We start from the raw sequence: 17,915 nt of genomic DNA, 5'->3' as shown, positions 1-17,915 counted from the left end.
CTTAGAAAAACCTTGGTAACAAAACCATATTAAGTTTTTGGTATAGATTTTGTCATTATCCTGTGTAGAGGTAAAATCCTCAACCAGTGGACACCTGGTACTTTCTCTACTCTCAGTACTTTCTTGCTGCAATGTTGCAATGCAGACTCATGTTTTCTTTCATCTATGTTTGTAATGAGTGGAAAACCAGAAAGGTGCACCTCTGTGCTGTGGAGAAAGTATTTTAGAAACACTGAAGGGCAGAGAGGCATCCAGTTCTAAGACTGCTTTTAATTGCTCAACAAAGAAAACTTGTTTAACTGTCATGCAAGATTCCAGTGTGATGATCAGAAATAAAGTTTCATAAATGGACATTTTCTAGTGAGCAGTTTCTTTCATGAATATGAAAAAATCATTATGCTTATTCTATATTTTGTATTGCGTGGGCCTGACCCAAAAAAATTCTCCTGGTTGCTGTGGATTTTGTGCTTTGTGGGTGGAAATGTCTCCTTTGCTCGGTAAGATACTTGAAAGATTATCTTCATATTGGGGGTGAAACTTTTTGCTGAATATCTACTAACAAGAAGAATAAAACTACTGATTAGATACTGCAGTTACAAAATGCTTGTTTTGTAAATGATGGCTTAAAAAGGTTGTCTAGCTGGGAAATTCATTATGAAAGGACAGAAAAATAACAAGAGCCTTTGATTCTCATTGCACATCTCTTGTGAAAGAAAGATTTTTTCCACAGATTAACTACTTCAGTACAATTTCTTAGCTGTACTTGGTTGGAATTTGGTCCTATTTAATAGCTATTTAGTAGCTTGTGCAAAACTTGATACTATTTGATTGATCCCTAGTGGCTAATGTGGGAAAAGTTGATTATTTCTGTCTTAATTGACAGGAATTCGCACTACTAAAATGTCACTGTAATTTTTAGTAGTTTCTTCCCTCTCTTCTTAAGTACTCCCCATAAATCCAACTAAGTTTTCAAGATTTCTTCTTCCTGAATTTCACAGGCTGGCTGTAATCGAGTGTCGTGGTTTAACCCGGCAGGCAGCAAAACAGCACACAGCCGTTCGCTCACTCCCCCTCAGTAGGATGGGGGAGAGAATCAGAAAAAAAGTGAAATTTGTGGGTTGAGATAAAGACAGTTTAATAGGACAGAAAAGGAAGGGAAAATAATAATAATGATAAAAGAATATACAAAGCAAGTGATGCACGATGCAATTGCTCACCACCTGCCGACCGATGCCCAGCCAGTTCCTGAGCAGCGGCCCTGCCCCCCCCGCCAACCTCCCCAGTTTTTTGTTCAGCATGACGTCACATGGTATGGAATATCCCTTTGGCCACTTTGGGTCAGCTGTCCTGGCTGTGTCCCCTCCCAGCTTCTTGTGCACCCCTAGCCTCCTCGCTGGCAAGGCAGTATGAGAAGCTGAAAAGTCCTTGACTAGTGTAAGCACTGCGCAGCAACAACTAAAACATCCATGTGTTATCAACATTATTCTCATCCTAAATCCAAAACACAGCACTGTACCAGCTACTAGGAAGAAAATTAACTCTATCCCAGCCGAAACCAGGACATTGAGGAACCTTTGTCAAGGAATCATAGAATACTTTAGATCGGAAGAGACCTCTGGAGTCCAACCCCCTGTTCAAAGCAGGGCTTATTTCAAGGTTAGGGCAGGTTATTCAAGGCTGTGACCAGTTGAGTTCTGAGTATATAATCTCTCTGTACAACCTGTTCTAATGTTTGACTACTGTCTTAGTGGCTCTCTGTTGGACTTGCTTCAGTGTGTCAACATCATCTTGTAATGGGGAACCCAAAATTGGACACAGTACTCCAGATGCAGTCTCACAAGTGCCAGATGGACTGCAAGAATCATTTCCGTGGACCAGTCAGCTACACTCTTGCTAATACAGTCCAGTATATGGTTGGCCGCCTTCGTCATGAGGGCACACTGCTCCCTTCTGGTCTACCTGTCATCCACCAGGACCGCCCCCTCCACCCCCCCTTCCTTTTCTGCAGAGCTGCTTCCTAGCCAGTCAGTGCCCAGCCTGTCCTGTTGCATGGGGTTATTCTGTTCCAGGTGCAGGACTTTGCATTTGCTTTTGTTAAGCTTCATGGCAGATCATTTCTCCAGCCTATCAATTCCCTCTGAATAGCAGCCCTACCCTCTAGCCATATTGACTATTCTCCCCAATTTGGTGTCATCTGTGAACTTGCTGAGAGCACGCTCTGTCCCATCATCCTAGTCACTAATAAAGATGTTGAACAGTATTGGCCTCGATATTGATCCCTGAGGGACATCACTAGTAACAGGCTGTCAATTGGACTTTCTACCGCTGATCACAACCCTTTGAGCTTGGTGGTCCAGCCAATTTTCTTCCTACTTTCTAGTCCACTTACCCAGTCCATACCTCACCAATTTGGCTACAAGGATACTATGAGAGAGCATTTCAAAGGCCTTGCTAAAGTCAAGGTAAGCAATATTCACTGCTTTCCCCTTGTCCACGCAACCCGTCATGTCATTGTAGAAAGCTATCAGGTTGGTCAAGCAGAATTTGTCTTTGGTAAATCCATGCTGGCTGTTCCCAATCACCTTCTTGTCCTTAATGTACCTGGACATGGCTTCCAGGAGGATTTGCTACATAACCTTCTCAGGGACTGAGGTGAGGCTAACCGACCTGTAGTTCCCTGGATCCTCCTTATTGTCCTTCTTGAAGATGGGTGTGACCTTTGCCTTTTTCCAGTCATCAGGAACCAATCCAATTGCCATGACCTTTCAAAGATGGTAGAGTGTGGCCTCGAAACAACATGGGACAGCTCCCTCAGTGCCCTTCAATACATCCCAGCTGTTTCTATGGGCTTGTGTGTGTGTGTCTCCAATTTAAGTGTTCCCTAATTCTTTCTTCCCCTACTGTGGGTAATGCTTCACTCCCCCAGATTCTGCCACTAGGCTAAGGGACCTGGGAGGCCTGAGGGCAGATCTTACCTGTGAAAACTGATGCATTATGAAAGCTAAGAATGAAGTACACTTCTAGACCAGCTTTTGGTGACTGGGCAAGGATACTTACTAACCCTTAACACAAACAAGTTCAGGGCCAAGTGAGCGCTAGCATTTTAACATGTATTTTATTTACAGGAGTACCCAAACTGCTAGGACTGCTTGAATTTTGGGCTGCAGTCAGGCTGTTTTTACTTTTCCATGGTAAGCTTGTCCTTTCATAGAGGATGTTACATGGGTGTTTCCTGAAGTTCCTTTTTCTACTAATTCTGGCAGGCTTTCCCTTTTTTTCTTTATCAAAAATGAATGTTTCTTTTTCCTTTGAGTTGTTTTGAATTAATACATGTAGGTAGTGTTAGGTGAGCTTAGTAGGTTAAGATTTCTATGTGGTGGCTGGATTTTAAGGAGTTTTGGATGCTAACTTTCAGATTATTTTTCTGTCTTTTCAGGTCTCTGGATGGCAGACTGAAAAGAAATGCAGTTTTAAGAGGTATGCCTCATGTAGCCCAAAATATTCCTGACTAGCATATATGCTAATGATAAAGCCACTCCTTTGAGGAGGGGTCTCTTTGCTTGTCCTCTGTTTCTGTGAGTCTAATAAGTTTTCTTTCCTGGAATCTCTGAAAGCTGCTTCTTCAATCCTGTTTTATAAGTGGCATAACTTTACTGAAGAGGTCTGTAATATACTGCTTACCCTTCTGGTTGATAATTTTAACAAGACATTACTTTAGTAGAGAAAGTATAGCATGAATGAGGATACTTGACTGACACGTCTACCCCCTTCCACCCTCTTCTGTTGTGGATTTTCTTTAAATTGGGACTGTACTCCAAATACTTTTGTAGTTTCCTCTACTCCATCCATTGGTTGAATACTTGGGCTATCAGGCACCGATACTGTTCCTCGCCTCAGTATGGTAACATAACATTATTTAGAACCAAAAAGAAGAAATACTAGTCTCTGTTCAAACAATCATTTTGGCATATTGGCTGGATATTTGGATCTGATTGTTTTTTGTTTTGGTTTTCATGTTCCATCTATTCAGAGGTCTGCCTCTTTTACTCCTCTCCAGTGTTGATATGTTGTGTCTGAATAATTCAGTGCTTTACAGCTGCTAGCAAAAGCACTCTCCTAGAAATTAAATTTGCTAGTTCTTCCCTTATCAATTTCAGGATTCATTCAAGAAATTGTAGGGAATCTATTCCTTTTCTTACAATTTGGAACAGATTTTAGAAAAATAGTCTTTTTCTCATTCTCACAGAAAGCTAGGTCTCATTCAATCTTTTTAGTACTCTTGTTTTTCTAATTTTTCAAAAGAAAACTTTTCCTTCTCTTCAGGATTGAGTCAGGTCTCTGAAACTTTAGGAGGTCTCCTATTTCTTTAGGGTAGTCACAATGTGGATTTTTTGGTTCTGTCTAAAGAATGGTTCCTAGTGAAAAGTACTTCTTTTTTGGGGTTAAAAACAGCTCTTCAGCTCATCACAGAACTGCTTGTTTCACTGGCTTCTAAGCTCTGTTTGCAAGGGTCCTAAAGAGTGATCTAACCTGCAAAGGGCCGATTTATCACATTTCATGTTTCCTGCTTTCTTTTTCAGTAACTGGGACACAAATTAATTTTAAAGAGGTATCCTCTATCTGAGAAGAGTTTTATCATTTAAAAACTGTGAAATTAGAGTGGAGAGTAACTTCCTCTCTTCCCATAATGGATTTGAGGGTAGGGGATCATGTTATGACGCTGGTTCTCACTTACTGGCTGGGTTAAGAGTAAGATGTTTCTGATCAAATGCCATTATGCAGTAGATAAAGAATTTCAGACAGTTATTTACAGTGCTTCTCAGTTTGTTTAAGACTTTCTGCTGCAGCAGATTGTTTAAACAAGTAACTGAGTAGCAGAGCTAATGAAGCTTTGTATCCTACAGATTTGTCTTGATTGGCTGTGACTGACTTTTTAAACAAGTTATGCTAAGATTTTTTATTTTGGATAGAGGTTTGGTGGCAGCTGAAGATTTGCTGTGTTCAGTTATGGAAAACAGACATTCAAAAGCTGAGGGTAAAATTGCAAATGTTCAAGTCCTGGTCCCTCCTCCTTGACTGTTTGCTTTTATTTAAGAACATAAATATCTATGAGATTTCTGCCTGTGAACTTGACTGCAATCATATGAAAGATTCAGAAGTTCTTGGGCATGCATCTTGTATGCACTGACTAGTCACATAAGCATTGTTACTGAAGGAAGCCAAGCTAAAAACATCTTCAGTTAATATATAGGTGTGTATTTCCCATATTAACTCCAGTGCACTCTAGTGAGTTTATAAATCAGTCTCTAATCCAGAAGGCTGAATTTGGAGATGTGATTTATTTTTATTTTTAAATTAAGAATAAGAATTTGATGCAAGAAGACTTTAGTCTAGGTGATGCTTTGCACAGGTAAACTTATACTCTCTTCTTGTAACTTAAAGCTACAGCTACTTTCACCTCTAATCTTTTTCTGCTAGTTGTAAAAGCAACAAGGTTTAAATGCTGTGATCATGCTATCTTAATTAAGTAGAGTTGATTTCTATGTAATTATGGCCAGATAGTGTTTTCCTTAAGTACTCAGTGCAGCTTGAAAACAGTCCAAAGGATAAGAAATTTGTCTTTCATATCACTTGAATAGACCAATGCATGAGGTATTAATATGATTCCCTGCTTAATAAGGGTGAACAACGTGATTTCATTTGTTTTGCAATTTTAAATAGACTGAGCTTTACATGGGCACTTCCTATTTATTTGGAACAAAATGCATTTAAACTTGAATGCAGGTAAGAATCTGGGCACTAGGTTAGTGGATTATAGAGTCAGGAGGGATGGGATAATTTGTTTCAAATCCATCTCTTGTTTAACAATGGCCATAGGACTTCCCTCAGTTACAATTATTGTTTGAACTATTGGAAGGCATAATAAGTTGTGCTTGAATGTTACAAGCCACCTTACAACTTATGGATACTGGAAATATGTATTTACTATTCAGAGGTATTTCTTTTTCCTTTTTAAATTCAAAATTAGGTTGGATTACTTGCTCTGGAAAAGTTTTCAAATTCACTTTTGGCTTCCTTTTGGACAAGGCACTTGCTGATTAAGAGGTAGGAAGATAGGATTTTTACAGAGCCTGTTGCCTGCATTCCAAAATGGGGGTTGGGGGGGTGTATTACCTTCTATCTCATACCTTTTTTTGAAAGATAATATTGTAGAAGGAATTAAGAGGACAGCTTGGATTTGCCTAGAGAATAGGGTTAGTTAAAGCAAGATGGCTAATCTCAGTCTTTCTAATCTAAGCTTTTTTTGGACCTTGTATTAGCTTGCTATATAGTGCTGGTCCTTATCTGCCACATATCAGGTTAGTTACCTGTGCAGGAAAAGTCAGTAGTCTGAGCAGAAGAATGTTACTTCAAGTGGAATTGTCCAGAGAAATTTAGCTGCTGGTAAACATGCTTTTCACAGTATCATTTAGGTTGGAAGGGACCTCGTGAAATCATCTAGTCTTCAAGCAGGATCAACTAGAGAAGGTTGCCCAGGACTGTGTCCAGTCGGGTTTTGAATATCTCCAAGGACGGAGACTCCACAACCTCTCTGGGCGACCTGTGCCAGTGTTTGACTACCCTCACAGTAAAAAAAAAGTATTTTCTTCTGTTCAGTTGGAATTTCACATGTTTAAATTTGTACCAATTGCTTCTTGTCTTGTCACTGGGTACTACTGAGAAGAGTCTGGCTCCCTCATCTTCATTCTCTCCCATAAGTTATTAACACACATTGATAAGATCCCCTTTGAGCCTTCTCTTCTCCAGGCTGAAGAGTCCCTGCTCTCTTGGCCTGTCCTCATATGAAAGATGCTCCGGTCCCTTAATCATCTTAGTAGCCCTGCACTGGACTTGCTCCAGTAAGTCCATATCTTTCTCATACTGAGGAGCCCAGAACTGGACACAGTACTCCAGATGTGACCTCACCAGTGCCTTTGACACAGTCCCCCACAACATCCTTCTCTCTAAACTGGAGAGGTATGGATTTGATGGGTGGACTGTCCGGTGGGTGAGGAATTGGTTAGATGGTCGCATCCAGGGGGTAGTGGTCAATGGCTCAATGTCCAGATGGAGATTGGTGACGAGTGGCGTCCCGCAGGGGTCTGTATTGGGACCGGTACTGTTTAATATCTTCATCAATGCCATAGACAGTGGGATCGAGTGCACCCTCAGCAAGTTTGCAGATGACACCAAGCTGAGTGGAGCAGTTGATTCCCTAGAGGGAAGGGATGCCATCCAGAGGGACCTGGACAAGCTGGAGAAGTGGGCCCGTGTGAACCTCATGAGGTTTAACAAGGCCAAGTGCAAGGTCCTGCCCCTGGGTTGGGGCAACCCCCGGTATCAATACAGAATGGGGGATGAAGGGATTGAGAGCAGCCCTGCCGAGAAGGACTTGGGGGTACTGGTGGATGAAAAGCTGGACATGAGCCAGCAATGTGCGCTCGCAGCCCAGAAGGCCAATCGTATCCTGGGCTGCATCAAAAGAAGCGCGACCAGCAGGTCGAGGGAGGGGATTCTGCCCCTCTACTCTGCTCTGGTGAGACCCCACCTGGAGTCCTGCGTCCAGCTCTGGAGCCCTCAGCATAAGAAAGACACGGACCTGTTGGAGTGGGTCCAGAGGAGGGCCACAAAAATGATCAGGGGGATGGAACACCTCTCCTCTGAAGAAAGGCTGAGAGAGTTGGGGTTGTTCAGCCTGGAGAAGAGAAGGCTTCGGGGAGACCTTATTGCAGCCTATCAGTACTGAAAGGGGGCTTATAAAAATGATGGCGGCAGACTTTTTAGCAGGGCCTGTTGCGACAGGACAAGGGGGAATGGCTTTAAACTAAAGGGGGCTTGATTTAGACTAGATATAAGGAAGAAATTTTTTACGCTGAGGGTGGTGAAACACTGGCACAGGTTGCCCAGAGAGGTGGTGGATGCCCCATCCCTGGAAACATTCCAGGTCAGGTTGGACGGGGCTCTGAGCAACCTGATCTAGTTGCAGATGTCCCTGCCCATGGCAGGGGGGTTGGACTAGATGACCTTTAGAGGTCCCTTCCAACCCAAACTATTCTATGATTCTATGAAATATGTTCTGAAAGGCGGGAGAGGACCAATGTAGTCAATTTGCCAATCTTCACGTGGGGCTGATCCACATTGTATGGCACCGCCTGTGGTTGATAATGCAACCGGAGTAAGCTGAGTACAAATGGCACAATTAGCTCGTGCAGTGTGATAGGCCATCAAAGGAATGTCTATACCTTTGCTTAAGCCATGAAGCCACATAGCAGAGGCACTGCAATGGCCTGCGGCCTCATGTAAAACAGCCACCTGTACGCTTATATGGGTACTCTCCATGGTATCAGCCGCTGTGTTTAACTGAGCTTCCAGGGTATTATTTTTCATGTGTGCGTTTACATGTCAGACTGACAAGGGAAAGCATCTCGCAAACTCAAGTAGCTGCTGCCATAGGTCAACACCCCACAAGGGACGACCTGCTACTTGCCAGTTAGCCGCTTCCCGGGATGTTATCCAAGTTTGTAGGCCTTTATAGGCCACCCAGCTATCAGTATATAAGAAAACTTCTCCAGTGGCCTCTTCTATTCTGATAGTTGCTGCGCGCAATTCAGCCCATTGACTAGAATTCCCCCCCCCCACGCATATGCAACTTCATCCTTATATGGGGCATACACTATTGTGTGCCACTGATGACATCCTGTAGGGGTGTAGGTTGCTGACTCGTCAGTAAACCAAACTGCATGTTGGCGTTCTATCGGAACATCATCAACTGGTGGTGCTTCTGCCATGGGGGATGGAGCAGTCAGCGGCCCGATCGCAGGCAGATTGTCTGATAGAGATGGCTCATGTTGAAAGGTGATAGCCCCTAACAGAAGCGCACGTGGGGTTGAAATGGTTGGACTGCCCATACGCAGGCGTTGTTGCAGATAGTGTTTCCATTTAAAATGGGTGGCTGCCTGTGCCACCCCTGTATGAGCTCGATCTGATTCATCTGCAACCCAGCCGGCCGAGGGAATGGGCATTCGAACAGTCACAGACGAGGGCCCTGTGATACGCTCAGTGCCTTGCAGTGCCCAAACTACTGCTAGAATCTCTTTTTTCCAGGGGCGTATAACCGCCTTCTGCTCCTCACAATGTCTGTGACCAGAACCCAATAGGCTCTTTGCGTTGCAGTGCCACCTGTTGCCACAGGCCCCAAGATGTAACATCTCCAGCAGCAGTAATCTCTAATTCAAAAGGTCGCTCTTTCTCAGGTGGAATCAAATGCGCATGCTCCACCACGGCTTCCTCACGTAGATCAAAAGCTTGTTGGTGGTGAGGGCGCCACTGCCATGGTGCTGCTTTTCATACCAATTCCTGCAAGGGTCTCATTAAGAATGCCAGGTGTGGGATAAAGGCCCGACAGAACCCTAACAAACCTAAAAAACTCTGTAACTGTGCCTTAGCTGCTGGTATGGGAAACGCTTGTATGGTATGTTGTACTTTCGGCGGAATTCGCCTTTTGGCACCTACCCAGAGCACACCAAGGTACACAACACTTTCTGCGGGCCCTTGGATTTTCTTTGGGTTCACCGCCCATCCTTGCTCCTGTAGCGCTGCCAATGTAATATCCAGAGCTTCTTGAACTACCTTTTCATCTGATCCCGGCACCATTATGTCGTCGATATAATGGTAGCATTAGACTCCATGAGGAAGGATGATTCACTCTAAATCTGCCTGCACCAACATATGGCAAATGGTCGGAGGATGCTTATACGCCTGTGGCAACATGGTAAATTTATATTGCCATGCCTGCCAAGTAAAAGCAAATTGATTTTGACTGTCAGGGTGAATATCAATAGAAAAGAACGCATTTGCCAGATCGATTACAGCGTGCCACAGCTGAGCAGCAGTGGTTATGTGCTCTAGCAATGTTACCATATCTGGCACTATTGCTGTGAGTTCTAGGGTTACCCGGTTCAGAGCACGGTAATAGGCTGTCATATGCCATGTTCTGTCTGTCTTCTTCACCGGCCAGATGGGACTATTAAACGGGCTCAATGCCATCTGTGCAATGCCAGCTTGCTGTAAAGCAGCAATAGTCTTTTGAATTTCTTTTTCACCCCCCAGAATGCGGTATTGACGCAATGACACGGGTTGAATTGGGGTCGGCAACTTCACCGGGTCCCACTTTGGATGACCCCACAAAATCATCTCTGCAACTCGAAATGCCTGAATGAATCAGGGGTGCCCAAATGCAAAAAGTCCATACTGTGTATTGATCTGATGGCCACACAGCACATCCATTCCCAATATATATTCACCAATTGGAGCTGCAAGCACTGTAGCTTTAAATTGGGGTGCTTTACCTAATGTCAATTTTACTGTTACAACTCAAGCTGCAGTCTACCCCCCCCAATCATTGTACCAGGACTGTCTGTCCCTGCAAGTCCCGAGAAGCTGAATGCAAAATAGTTACTTCCGCCCCTGTGTCCAACAAGGCCAGTACATGCTGCATTCCTCCCCGCAGCCACTGAACTGTAAGCGGAATAAAGGGGTGTCGGTCCCCCTCGCTCATTGTCACCGCTCCCACTGCGGAGGGCCCGCCTACAAGTCAATCCTGTGCCGGTGGCAGGGACCATTTGACCAGGGCACTGGGCACTGTGGGAGTGGGTGACATCGCGGCATTTCTCGCAGCCCCCTTTGCCCTTTCTGATTGGTGGCGCGTGTCGTGGTTTAACCTCAGCCGGCAACTGAGCACCACACAGCTGTTCGCTCACTCCCCCCGCCCCGGTAGGATGGGGGAGAGAATTGGAAGAGTAGAAGTGAGAAAACTCATGGGTTGAGATAAAAACAGTTGAATAATTGAAATAAAATAATAATAACAATAATAATAGAATATACAAAGCAAGTGATGCACAATGCAATTGCTCACCACCTGCCGACCGATGCCCAGCCTGTCCCCGAGCAGCGGCCCCCCCGGCCAGCTTTCCCCCGGTTTATATGCTGAGCATGACGTCACATGGTATGGAATAGCCCTTTGGCCAGTTGGGGTCAGCTGTCCTGGCTGTGCCCCCCTCCCAGCTTCTTGTGCACCTCCAGCCTTCTCAGTTGGCAGAGCATGGGAAGCTGAAAAGTCCTTGGCTAGTGTAAGCACTACTTAGCAACAACTAAACCATCCGTGTGTTATCAACATTATTCTCCTCCTAAATCCAAAACACAGCACTGTACCAGCTACTAGGAAGGAAATTAACTCTATCCCAGCCGAAACCAGGACAGAGTGCTACACTGCCCTGCTGACAATTGTAGCCAACGTTTAACTCTGGAGTTGGTAATCCATTAATTTCTTCCCGGGGCACCCCAGCTCATATAAGTTCAGCCCATATTGTATTCCATGTCACTTTTCCTTTTCCCTTTTCTTGTCCAGCCTGGCCAGGTTCCCCTATCGTTCTCTTCCCTTTTGCTGCTCACACCACTTTTGTACCCAATACAGAATCCAACTGCATCAGTACCCCCACCAGTTCTCCCACCCATTCATCGGTGGCCATTACAGTTGCCGTTAGAGGCACATTCTGTGGGGGCCAACAGGAGGAATGTTGTCTTAATTGATTTTGTGACTCGGACATCATCAGGAGCCTCGGCGCATCCCAACATTACCATGTGAGCCATCCCCAACTGCCATAGAGCATTTATACCCTCAGGGATTGTTCGCCATGGTTGAACAGTGGCTGCTAGCTCTCCAGTAGACGGATATACTGTATCAGCCATAGCCAGCAACCATCGATACAAAGAAGGAGCCTCAATGTCTTGACCACTGTTGTCCTGTATTCCCTGAATCTCCTGCAATGCCTGCCGTATCTGCGAACTCCCATTTGCTGTAGCTCGTCACGAAGGAGGAGCACAGTATTCCCTGCATTATCCCACACCCATAAGAGCCATTCCAATAGTCCCTCCCCAGGAGTCTGTTTGAAAGTGCTAACAAGGTCTTGTAATTCTGCTGTTTTAAATGTCCGCCACACCTCGGGCTGCATCCTTCTGCCTTCCACGCGCATTTTGCGGACGGGCTGCATCTGGCGGTTGATAGTACCTCGCATAGAATTACCTTCAGACCACCCTTCCGATGAGGATGAACTCCAAATATTTCCATCCGGATCCCAAGTGGCTGTTGCTATAACAGCCCGTACCTGTGACACAGACACTGGCCCTTTCCCGACCTTCGCTCGCTTTCTGTTCACTACTCTGGCTGCTAAGACCTCACAAGCATGTGTTAACTGCTGCATCCGTTCTGACTATACTCCGCACGTCCACTGAATCCCGACATTCTTGCTCCTTACCTGAGAGCATCCTACACAGATGTAAGATCTCATCCAAGGCGCGGAGCACAGTGAGGAATGATGCTTCACCCACCGCTTTCCTCTCCGCCCCTGGCCGGCGGCCCAGGCGCAGCCGAGTTAACATTGCCTCAACTTGCTGCGGTGTTACTTCAGCCGCTTTTTGCAACTCCGGCCAGTCTGTTGGAGCTGACCAGCCTGCCACCATTCGCGCAACTGAATCCCATCGCTCTGTCAGGGGCCATCCTGGTATGTGCTGCAGGGACAGCTCAAGCTTCCCTGCCTCCCCCGCTTTCGAACAAAGCGGCATTGTACCTGATGGATCCTGTCAACTGCGCCAAGTGTTACGAGCGAAAAGCAGGTGCGTATCCCTCAGGGATGAAGCACAACACTCAGCAAGTGAAAGCTTTATCTTTAATGAAAGTGTAGTGTTACCACAGTGGGAGCCCTGGCACACTGACACTAATCAAATGGGGACCTGACGCAGTGGACCACTGCTCGGGAGTGAAGCTCAAGGGAAAGCACCACAGGGGTGGATAATAAAACTTGCACTGATTAACATATCGTACATATGCAATGTCCTGTTTTGCTCATTAGCGAACTCGCTGATGTAATGCAGGTGCTGTTGTCTGAATTCCGAGATCCACAGCTGGCCTTCACGTTGGCACCCATGCAAGGGTATGTGCAGATGGGGGGGAAGCAAACTCTCCCAGGTTACCGTGACAACGAGATAAGATGTGCTTGGGACTCTACATACTTGGATGAGAGAGGCGAACTATCCTGGGTTACCGTATGTCCTGGTTTCAGCAGGGATAGAGTTAATTTCCTTTCTAGTAGCTGGTACAATGCTGTGTTTTGGATTTAGGAGGAGAATAATGTTGATAACACACGGAAGGTTTAGTTGTTGCTAAGTAGTGCTTACACTAGCCAAGGACTTTTTAGTTTCCCATGCTCTACCGACTGAGAAGGCTGGAGGTGCACAAGAAGCTGGGAGGGGGCACAGCCAAACTGGCCAAAGGGACATTCCATACCATGTGACGTCATGCGCAGTACATAAACTGGGGAAAGCTGGCCGGGGGGGCTGCTGCTCAGGGACTGGCTGGGCATCGGTCGGCGGGTGGTGAGCAATTGTACTGTGCATCACTTGCTTTGTGTATTATTATCATATTATTATTATTATTATTTTATTTCAATTATTAAACTGTTTTTATCTCAACCCACGAGTTTTTCTCACTTGTACTCTTCCAATTCTCTCCCCCATCCCACCGGGGGAGGGGGGAGTGAGCGAGCGGCTGTGTGGTGCTCAGTTGCTGACTAAGGTTAAACCATGACAGACCTTTTTCGCGCCCAACATGGGGCTCGAAGGGTTTGAGATAATAACAGATTAACCGGAGTGTATTAAGGAACTTATATCTGTTAATAGTTGTGGGTCACAATGTTGGTTTCTCTGTTCTCGATATTGATTTGTATAATCTGCATCGTGCTCCTTTCTTTGCTGTACATGTTAAAGATTGGTGTTGGTTTTTGCAGTTTGCTGTGGTCTGCAGTGATTGGTGATGTTCCGCTTGGGAGGTTTATTTTTAACACACTGACCTTGGGCTTAATTTGGTATGTGAATTTCGCAATGAAGCCCTTACTGTACCACGGAGACCATTTCGTGGAGACAACTAGCAATTACAGTTCTTCCTCTGAGAGTTTTTTTACAGAGGAAATACAGAATGGCAGCATCGCTACCTTCTTCTATGATGTTTCCTCCTTCATTACAGTAACTTTTCAGTATTTTGAACAGCCTTGGGTAGTTAAGATACTTCTATTAATACTTCTTGGGAATATTGTTTCGGTTTTGTCTAAGATTAATAAGCAATTTAAGAATATCATCCAGAGATCTGCCCCAAGGCTGGATAGTTATGAGTGGCAGGGTGTGTGGGACAAGATGGGCAAGTACCTAGGCCAATGGGCACCCCCAGTGTTTTGGAACTTCACCCCTGAGCAAGTGCAGGATCCTGAAGAGTTAGTAGAATATTTGGAAAAAGTATGCTGTCACCCTGGCAACTCCAGAGAGATGCAGATCATTGCACCGTGCTGGGGCCTGGCCCATGCCTACCGAGCCCTGTTCAACACCATTCAGTACCCTCAAAGGGAAGAGAAGGTCTCTGGCTCTGACAGTAAAACGACACGCACTGTGGCCACTCAGACCCGGGCAACATGCCCTGCGGCCACTCCGACCCCAGCAACATGCACTGCAGCTACTCAGACGCCAGCAACAGGCCCTGCGGCCACTCAGACCCCGGCGACATGCACTGTGGCCACTCAGACCCCAGCGACACGCCCTGTGGCTGAACCAAAGAACCAGCCTGTGCCGGTATCAGTCGCCCCTGTACACAAGAAGAAATCTTGGAAGCGGAAGTCGGCTCGTTTAGTAAGGGAGGAAGAAGCTTCTTCTAAAAGGGAGCCGGAGGAAGAAGTGGATGAGGCAGACGACCCTGGAGAAGGGCCATCACGAGAACAGGAGGAGGAGAGCCGGCCGCTGAACGGGGAGGAGGAAGAGGAAGAACTCATAAACGAGGCAGTGACCACCCGATCTCTATCCCTGAGTGAGCTGCGAGATATACGAAAAGATTTCAGCCGTCGTCCAGGTGAGCATATTGTCACCTGGCTGCTCCGATGCTGGGATAATGGGGCTAGTAGCCTAGAATTAGAGGGTAGGGAAGCCAAGCAGCTGGGATCCCTTTCCAGGGAAGGGGGCATTGACAAAGCAATTGGAAAAGGGACACGAGTCCTCAGCCTTTGGAGGCGACTCTTGTCAAGCGTGAAGGAAAGTTATCCCTTCAAGGAAGATGTCATATGTCGCCCAAGCAAGTGGACCACCATGGAGAAGGGTATCCAGTTCCTGAGGGAATTAGCTGTGCTGGAGGTGATTTCTGGTGACCTGAGCAATGAACAGCTATCCAAAGATCCAGATGAAGTCAAGTGCACACAACCCATGTGGCGGAAGTTTATAAGGAGCGCACCATCATCATACGCCAATTCATTGGCAGTGATGACCTGGAAAGATGGAGAGGGACAAACGGTGGATGAATTGGCTGGTCAACTCCGGCAATACGAGGAAAGTCTCTCTTCCTCCCTCGTCTCGGCTGTGGAGAAACTGTCCCGGGAGATCCAGCAACTCAGAGAGGATAGGTCCTACTCCTCACCTGTACGGACCAATATCTCGGCTATTAGGAGTCAGCGTTCTTTTGCTCAAGAGAGAGAATATAAAGGGTACACACCACGGGGCACCCTATGGTTTTATCTGCGTGACCACGGAGAGGACATGAGGAAGTGGGATGGAAAATCTACCTCAGCCCTAGGGGCACGGGTACGTGAATTGCAAGGGAAAACAATCACAGAAAGAGGTTCTTCCAGGAAAATTGCTGCTCCAGTTTCCAGTGGGCAGTTCCCCAGAGAGAGTAGAAGGGCTGATCTTACTCCTGATCTTAATGAAGAAACTTCTGACTCGTATTTACAAGAAATGAGAAACGAATACTGTGATGAGGACTAGAGGGGCCCTGCTTCCAGCCAGGGGGAGGAAAGGGACAACCGGGTTTACTGGACTGTGTGGATTCGGTGGCCTGGCACATCAGACCCACAGGAGTATAAGGCTCTAGTAGACACCGGTGCACAGTGTGCCCTAATGCCATCAAGCTATATAGGGGCAGAACCCATCTGTATTTCTGGGGTGACGGGGGGATCCCAAAAGCTAACTGTATTGGAAGCCAAAGTGAGTCTAACTGGGAATGGGTGGCAGAAGCACCCCATTGTGACTGGCCCAGAGGCTCCGTGCATCCTTGGCATAGACTACCTCAGGAGAGGGTATTTCCAGGACCCAAAAGGGTACCGGTGGGCTTTTGGTATAGCTGCCTTGGAGACGGAAGAAATGAAACAGCTGTCCACCTTGCCTGGTCTCTCGGAGGACCCCTCTGTTGTGGGGTTGCTGAAGGTCGAAGACCAACAGGTGCCAATCTCTACCATGACGGTGCACCGGCGGCAATATCGCACCAACCGAGACTCCCTGATTCCCATTCATGAGCTGATTCGTCGACTGGAGAGCCAAGGAGTGATCAGCAAGACTCGCTCACCCTTTAACAGTCCCATATGGCCAGTGTGGAAGTCTAATGGAGAGTGGAGACTAACAGTAGACTATCGTGGCCTGAACAAAGTCAGGCCACCGCTGAGTGCTGCTGTGCCAGACATGCTAGAACTTCAGTACAAATTGGAATCAAAGGCAGCCAAGTGGTATGCCACAGTTGATATTGCTAATGCGTTTTTCTCAATCCCTTTGGCAGCAGAGTGCAGGCCACAGTTTGCTTTCACTTGGAGGGGCGTTCAGTACACCTGGAACCGACTGCCCCAGGGGTGGAAACACAGCCCCACCATTTGCCATGGACTGATCCAGACTGCACTGGAACAGGGTGAGGCTCTGGAACACCTGCAATACATTGATGACATCATCGTGTGGGGCAACACAGCAGGAGAAGTTTTTGAAAAAGGGAAGGAAATAGTCCAAATCCTGCTGAAGGCCGGTTTTGACATAAAACAAAGTAAGGTCAAGGGGCCTGCACAGGAGATCCAGTTTTTAGGAATAAAATGGCAAGATGGACGTCGTCAGATCCCAATGGATGTGATCAAGAAAATAACAGCCATGTCTCCACTAGCTAGCAGAAAGGAAACACAAGCTTTCTTAGGCGTCGTGGGTTTTTGGAGAATGCATATTCCAAATTACAGTCTGATCGTAAACCCTCTCTACCAAGTAACCCGAAAGAAGAATGATTTCAAATGGGGCCCTGAGCAACGACAAGCTTTTGAACAAATTAAACGGGAGATAGGTCATGCAGTAGCCCTGGGGCCAGTCCGGGCAGGTCAAGATGTAAAAAATGTGCTCTACACCGCCGCCGGGGAGAATGGCCCTACCTGGAGCCTCTGGCAGAAAGCACCTGGGGAGACTCGAGGTCGACCCCTGGGGTTTTGGAGTCGGGGATACAGAGGATCCGAGGCCCGCTATACTCCAACTGAAAAAGAGATATTGGCAGCATATGAAGGGGTTCGAGCTGCTTCGGAAGTGATCGGCACTGAAGCACAGCTCCTCCTGGCACCCCGACTGCCAGTGATGGGCTGGATGTTCAAAGGGAGGGTCCCCTGTACTCATCATGCAACTGATGCTACGTGGAGTAAGTGGGTCGCACTGGTCACACAACGGGCTCGAATAGGAAACCCCAGTGGCCCAGGAATCCTGGAAGTGATCATGGATTGGCCAGAGGGCAAAGATTTTGGAATATCGCCAGAGGAGGAGGTGACGTGTGCTGAGGAGGCCCCAATGTATAATGAACTACCAGAAAATGAGAAGCAATATGCCCTGTTCACTGATGGGTCCTGTCGTCTTGTGGGAAAGCATCGGAGGTGGAAAGCTGCTGTATGGAGTCCTATGCGACAAGTTGTAGAAACGGCTGAAGGAGAAGGTGAATCGAGCCAATTTGCAGAATTCAAGGCCATCCAGCTGGCTTTAGGCATTGCTGACCGAGAAAAGTG

At 46.5% G+C, this 17,915-nt stretch overlaps 1 protein-coding gene across 1 annotated transcript in view; it reads left to right on the top strand.

Annotated features, from left to right (window-relative positions):
• Positions 1-17,915, top strand: part of LOC143171959 (polycomb group RING finger protein 3-like) — a 116,813-nt gene that overhangs the window by 52,798 nt on the left and 46,100 nt on the right. The window contains exon 2 of the mRNA XM_076361145.1: positions 3,437-3,477. The gene's annotated coding sequence lies outside the window, so the exon portion shown is untranslated. The remainder of the gene's footprint in view (positions 1-3,436; positions 3,478-17,915) is intronic.

This window comes from Aptenodytes patagonicus, chromosome W, assembly GCF_965638725.1.
Source record: "Aptenodytes patagonicus chromosome W, bAptPat1.pri.cur, whole genome shotgun sequence".
In the NCBI taxonomy this organism is placed as follows: domain Eukaryota; kingdom Metazoa; phylum Chordata; class Aves; order Sphenisciformes; family Spheniscidae; genus Aptenodytes; species Aptenodytes patagonicus.
The sequence above is the reverse complement of the archived record's forward strand: the minus strand, read 5'-3'. Positions and strand labels throughout refer to the sequence as shown.